Source organism: Mustela nigripes, chromosome 12 (genome assembly GCF_022355385.1).
Source record: "Mustela nigripes isolate SB6536 chromosome 12, MUSNIG.SB6536, whole genome shotgun sequence".
NCBI classification, from domain to species: Eukaryota; Metazoa; Chordata; class Mammalia; order Carnivora; family Mustelidae; genus Mustela; species Mustela nigripes.
This window is the reverse complement of record NC_081568.1, coordinates 91,816,361-91,823,303: the sequence shown is the minus strand read 5'-3', so window position 1 is coordinate 91,823,303 and position 6,943 is coordinate 91,816,361.

The following is a 6,943-nucleotide window of genomic DNA, read 5'->3' as shown; positions in this document are numbered from 1 at the left end:
ATTTACTTGGAAATTTAGTAAACTTTCATGACTTAGAGACACTTGATTTTCTATAAGTTGTCATTAGTTTAATTATGATAATGTTTTATATTTACATAATACATTTATTTAAATATACTTTACCAATACATAGGTGAGTAATTCACTTGGGTTTCTGTTCTAACAGTGCATCAGATAACATATTAAAATCCCTCTCTTTTCTGCAAATATTTCTGGAATATTTACAAATGGAGGATTGTTCACTGGCCCTCCATGCACTCCCTCTGCCCTTTGCACAGGCTTATATCTGTGCAGATGACAGCATCACCTTCTCGTTTTCGGCGGGAGCCGAGTGATGTAGCAGGTGCTTGGATTCTGCAGATGGTCCAAGATTAAGACCTTCAGATTAGATACGTTTATAATGGGCCATAGATAATAAATGAAGATAATTTTAGTGGCATTACCAAGGCTTGCCTTAAACAAATTGTGAAATGTACCAAGGCTGTCACTGGAGCCTCCCATTCTTTGCAGTACCCAATCTGTCTTCCCTGCTACTGTTTGCTAGGTGTCTCTTGGATGCACAGTTTGCACAATCTCAACTGCCACAACTTTGGTTAACTTTTTGCTAAGATATTACATGGTAAAATCTTTAATATTGACCTGTCCCAGGGATGTTTATTTCCTAAAAATTGTATGTATCAAAACTGACTTGTTGTGTATGGAAAGAGAATATTTTATGGATAATAATAATTACTTATGAGTCCATTTATCTGCCAAACATTTTGCTGTATATTCTCTATTATCTTATTTTGTCTTCTTAAGTACCATATGAGGTAAGCTCCATTGTTTATATCCACATTACAGAGGAAATCTTGAAGCTGAGAGCATTAAGGCAGTTTTCCCAAGATTACAAAGCTGGTAATTAACAGACCTAGTGTCAACCCAAATCCATATGATTGCAAAATCTATCCTCTAGGCTCTATTGACTGTGATGTTCTTGGTTGGAGGTACCTAGATCATCTATTCCTGATTTTAGAGAAGTTTAGGGAGTATGAGTCTAAGAAAAGAACCTCATGATCCAGTATCTCTTTCCAGCCAACTGGTCTTTACTGTTCTGTAGACCATATGGTACCCAAGAATATTCACCCAATTATTTCTCTCATCATACTTTTGCTCAGATTGCAGCCTCATGATGAAACCATTTTTCAGTTTTTTAACGGGTGTCTAAATAAAGAGAGTTATTGGGAGTTTTTCTGTGACAATTTTTCCAGTCCTCTCTTATGTTCATTTATTCATTTAGAGAGAAAACTGAGTAGAGTAAGGCCTTACAAGCTATTTCTGGCCTGTTGAGATCAGTGAGGTACCAGTCTCAAATATGGAAAATACACCTTCTTAGCCTTCTCTTTGAGGTATATATTTAGTTATGCATTTTATGCATTTTAACTAAGGCTTTATGTTCCAAAGCAATTAAATTGTAATGAGCAAAACAGAATAACTGAGAGCATCCAACATATGCGGTATATTTTGAGATAATTGTGGTTAATCATTTTCTAGTTGCAGTAAAGTCATTTCAGTTCAAACCCATTTAACTGAGGCAATCAAGTACTCAGAAAAGACTGAAAACATCCTTGTTTTTGAGGTATTATTTAAATATATTTATGACATGTCAACATTTCTGTATTTGTATGCCAATACATTAGTGCCTTTTTTTGGCTGACAGTGTTCAAAATATTAAAAAATTGTACCTTTTTCCCAAAGCTACATTGCTAAAGAAACATAGGAAGGTTACAATGAGAATAATACTTAAGTGATAGAGTTATCTTCCTGAAAATACATAGGAAATATATGAGGATAACACTTAAGTGAGATACTATTATCTTCCATTATACTGCTGGGAAAAAAATAAGGTGGTTCTCTAAGAAACCAAACTAATCAAGTTAATAACTGCCATTTACCTTGTACCAGGTATGATTGAGGTGTTAGGATTACTACTGCTTGTTAGATTTAAATAAGTGAAGATTTGGAGCTGCCTACTAGCTATATAGCTAGACATGAGCATAGATAGATTATAAATCCAAGGTTATCTCACTTCAAAATTTATCCTCTTAACGAGCAAGTTTTATAGCTAAGGTAAAATAAAATCTTAAGGTCTCATGTTTCTGTAAGTAGTATCTTGCTGGTATTGACATTTACAGTTAAAAAAACATACTGCTTAAAAACTAAAAGTGCCATCTTACACCAACAATTGATTTGATGGATCAAGAAAATGAGGACCACAAAGAATAAATGATATCCTTAATCTAGAAACATTTCATAAAACAAAATGTTGACCAAATATTAGATAAATGATTAAATTATATTCAGTATTGCTTACTATTGAGTCTATTCACTTACTCTTGTAGTAAAAGAAAGCCAGAATTGTCAAAGATGGAGGTCAGTTGATAGGGCAGGCATGAACCATCATAGGGACAACATATATACTCCAGCCCATTTTTTTTTTTTTTAACTCCTCACATCTCTTATATATAAAATGGAGGTACCGTAACATCTGACCGCTGTGTAGATGATGATGTGATGGTTAAAAATGCCTGGCATATAGGTGTATTCAATGAGAGATAGATGTCATTACTGTACTACTTTATTAAGCTCTTCATATGTGAGTGTCATTATCTCAGCTTTGCAGGTCCCAGAAGGTCAGTTACTTTATTGCCCTCACAAATGATCTAGCAGATAAAAATTTAGAATGTTTTATCTTAGGAGTGGTGTTCTAATAAATCTTTAACACTTGGCTTTTGGAGGGGTTAAAGGAGGAGAGATGTTATTTGTAGAATTTGCTGAATTCTATTGGGCTCTCTGCTCCGCTGGGAGCCTGCTTCCTCCACTCTTTTTCTGCCTGCCTCTCTGCCTACTTGTGATCTCTGTCAAATAAATAAATAAAATATTTTAAAAACAGAATTTTCTGAATTCTATGCATAAATTCCTTTAATCAGGACAGGTTTGAAATTACCAACATATCTACTGACTTGTATAATTCTTGAAATTTTGACAGCAGGCTTTCTGGGGTAGGTATTAGCTAAGTTCAGCATGCATTCTCTCTCTCTCTCCTCTGGGTGTTGTGTATGTGTGGGAACACATGTGTCTATATTAATACAAAAACACATATAGCTGTATAAATGAGTGTCAAATTATAATTACAAATTTATGCTGTAGGCATATATTCAAAACAAGAATAGCTATATATTGTCACTGTCACTCAGCTTCATAACAAATCTTGGGTCTAAGACAGGTCCTTCTTGGGATGGTGTTGGAGACATAGGGATAAGTTGTGTCCTTGGATATATATTATGATAGACTAGATTCATAATATTGACCTTCTTGCCCCCATGCATAGTCCATTCCAGTACAGAATGGTTCCCTGGAGAATACCTCACCTTTCTTGACTCTCTTTGATCACTGACTAATTAAACTTAGCCTTTTACTCTCAGTCAGTGGTCTTCCCCCAATCTAGACTGGGATCCTTTTAAACAAATTCAAGAGAATAGAATTCTAAAGAAAAGAAAGTCCACATTTTGCTGGGGTAATTGGGGGGAAACTTCATGGATAGAAGATGGATTTGAAAGGTGTTTCAAAGTATGAGGACAAAAAGGATATACATAGACAAAAGACAATGCAGAGAGAGAGCACAATTAAAGCAGTTATGTCCAATTTATCATGTTCATGACATTCTCAAATTCAAAATTTTTAGTGTTATAATAGGAGGGTTTAGACTAATCCACAGACTTAGCATCCATGAATCACCCTTTAGCACTTTGGCACGACTGAAGAGAACTTTCTGTTTTCCTCAATATGGTCTTCTATGGAATTGTTTTGGCATTATCTAGTACATATGTCATCTTATGTTGATGCCATTTCTTTACTTCTCTCTTCAGCTTTCTATATTCAATAGCACCAGATGTTCCATCTAAAAGACTTAGCTGAAAAGCGCTTGTCCTCATTTGAGAAAAAATTAATTTTGTGCATCGATCTTTTATGGCACATATTTGAAGATTTTTGGTAAGCCCAGTGCACTATGACACAACTATGGTGTACTATGGGCATTAGACAAGGCAATGAGGGTAGAAATGACAGGGAACTTTTGATGATAATATATGTTCCAACACAATAGAGGATCCATTAAATGAAATGCTGAAAAATAATATTTAAAAGGAAAAGTGTGACCACATTGCCAAAGTAAGTCTCTTTTATTCTGTAGCTCAAATTAATCTTTTTAGACACAGAGGATTCCACAGTGGTACTTAAGAAATTACCTTTGTTGAAGTGGGAGAATTAGCAATTAAGAAACTTTCAGTCCTACTTCAAATGGAGTAGCTCAGGCTTTTTACTTTATTTTATTTTATTTTATTTTATTTTATTTTATTTTGAAAAAATAGTGTTTCAGTAAGAAAACGTTTTAAAAATAATTGGGTATGTTATGAAGAACCCTTGAAGGTTTTTGGGGAGGTGAAAGACATAATTAGATTAGTTTTAAAAGATTGCTCTGGTGTCAGGATGTTATCAGGAGTGCAGGAACTGTAAACAAAGAGATTTATTGGAGGACTCTTATATTGCTTAGGAAGAAGTATCAAGACAGTCTTCATAAGGTGAGGGTAGTGAGACCAGGAAGGAGGAGAAGGACAAAGAACAATCCTAGGGGTAGTTTCAATGCCTCATAATATTTTGGTTCAAGGGGTAAAAGAAAAAAAAAAAAGCAATGATTATTTCAAGTATTTATGGCTTTCTTGCTATAGAAGACAGTCATATCATCAATACAGGTATACCTAAGTTAAAAAGTAGAGAGGGAGAAGGGGTTTTCTGTTGGTGGTGGTTTTTTTTTTTTTTTTTTAATTTATTTTCAGTGTAACAGTAATCATTGTTTTTGCACCACTCCCAGTGCTCCATGCAATCCGTGCCCTCTCTAATACCTACCACCTCATTCCCCCATTCCCCCAACCTCCCAGCCCCACCCCTTCAAAACCCTCAGATTGTTTTTCAGAGTCCATAGTCTCTCATGGTTCACCTGCCCTTCCAATTTCCCTCAACTCTATTGAGAATCTGGTGCATTTGAAGTAAGCCCTGGATGTCCTGTTAGATACAGTGGGCCACTTTAAAGGTACTTCTGTAGCTTTGTAGGTCTTACCTAGCAATACAGCCACATGAGTATTTATGTAGATGTTACACTGGGGAAGTGGCCAGAAATTACGTGGGAAGAAAAAACATTAGAGACAAAAGTTGAGTGACTACAAATAGTCCATTGTGGAAGGGGTCTGTCTGCAGCTCTAGAGCAAATTTTACAAGTTATATTTGAAGCCCTATTTGAAACTAAATAGCAAAAATTGGTAATGAAATCCAAAGCAAATACAGAGTAGAGTCTGTAAAGAGGGAGTGGGAAACCCAGAGAGTCTAGCTCTGTATTCTTTTCCACACCCACACCTGTTTATCAACCTTGGTATGCCCCACAGTTGTCCTCCTATAGGCAGTGTGCTAGATAAAATCATGCCCACTGCTGAGTTCATCCTGACATTGGTAACACATCCCAATGGGATAGAGACTATGCTAGCAGTTGTTGACAAACCTGGTTCTGTAGCTTTTTCCCCTGTGGGATTGTAGGTATGGAATCAATAACCACACCAATGTGTCTTGAAAGTTCAGCACACCATTGAGGGCATGAACTAGTATTATTTTTCCTTGTTTAGTGGTCTGTAATTTTTCCATTAAAAAGTCATATGTGTTATATGTTGGCTAATTGAACGTAATAAAAAGAAGTCATATATGCTAAAACCTGAGGGAGTTCTACAATATATCTGTCCATTATTTGTGCTGACAAAGAGCTTTCCCTCTCTTAAAACATCCCATAAATTTATTGACACAGATTTTCAATGCTGTATCTTTAATCTGCTGCTGAATTTCCAGTATATCCATGCCACTGAGTTATAGGTACTTTGAAAAGTAAATAGCAGTTTCCTGGATGAAATGAGAAGTAAATGTTTTTAGATTTGTACAATATCTATTATCTCTCTGTAGAGCTTGAATGCATCTTTCATTCAGGCAGGTTTTATTCCAAAATTCCATATTTGTGAAAAAAAAAACACAAGCAAACAAACAAACAAAAAAGCAATGAAGTGGATGCTAAAGTAATGATCTATTTCTTGTAGCACTTCTCTATTTTAGCTTATCAATAGCTGATCAGAGCTCTCACAGCTAAATTTGACCAGCCTAGGCCAGACCCCAGCCCACCTGTGGATGTATGATTGAACCAAACTCAGATCAGCAGATCCCCAGCCAATGCTTAGACTAGTGATCTGTAAGAATATATTATTGCTATTTTATGCTGCAAAGTTTGGGTTGGTCTTATTAAGCAGGAAAAACTAACTGAGACAGGCAGCGTTTGGAAAAGCCAATGCCTGATGAGATATATATGCTCCAAACAAATGAACAAATAAACAAAAGAAAAACCAGTTTGTTGAACTGGAACTTTAATAAGACTGTGGTGGTGGGAGTTGATGTTATCGAGATACATTTAGTAGCTCATTAAAGGCCTTAATATGCATTTCTGAACATGACCATCAAAATAATATTTGTCCAACTCCATTCTCCTCTCCATAATTTCTCCCTAATCTACTTTCTGTATGAGTTGATTTTTCTTCCAGATTTGGCATATGGTGTGTACCAGCACTCCTCTTCCATCCCATGACTGATAACTTTTGTCAACCAGTCACGCTTTGCTGAGTCAAAAAAGTCTTCTCAACACAAACCTGTTCATGCTCTTGCCTTGAAATCACCTTTCCTTCCATCTCTGCTCCAAACTCTATCCATCAATGACTGGCTCAGATGTTAGCACCTCATGGAGCCCTCTATGATTGCTTCTACCAGATACACTATTCCCTTCTTTAAACAGCTACACTGCTTTATTATCAATTCTTGTACT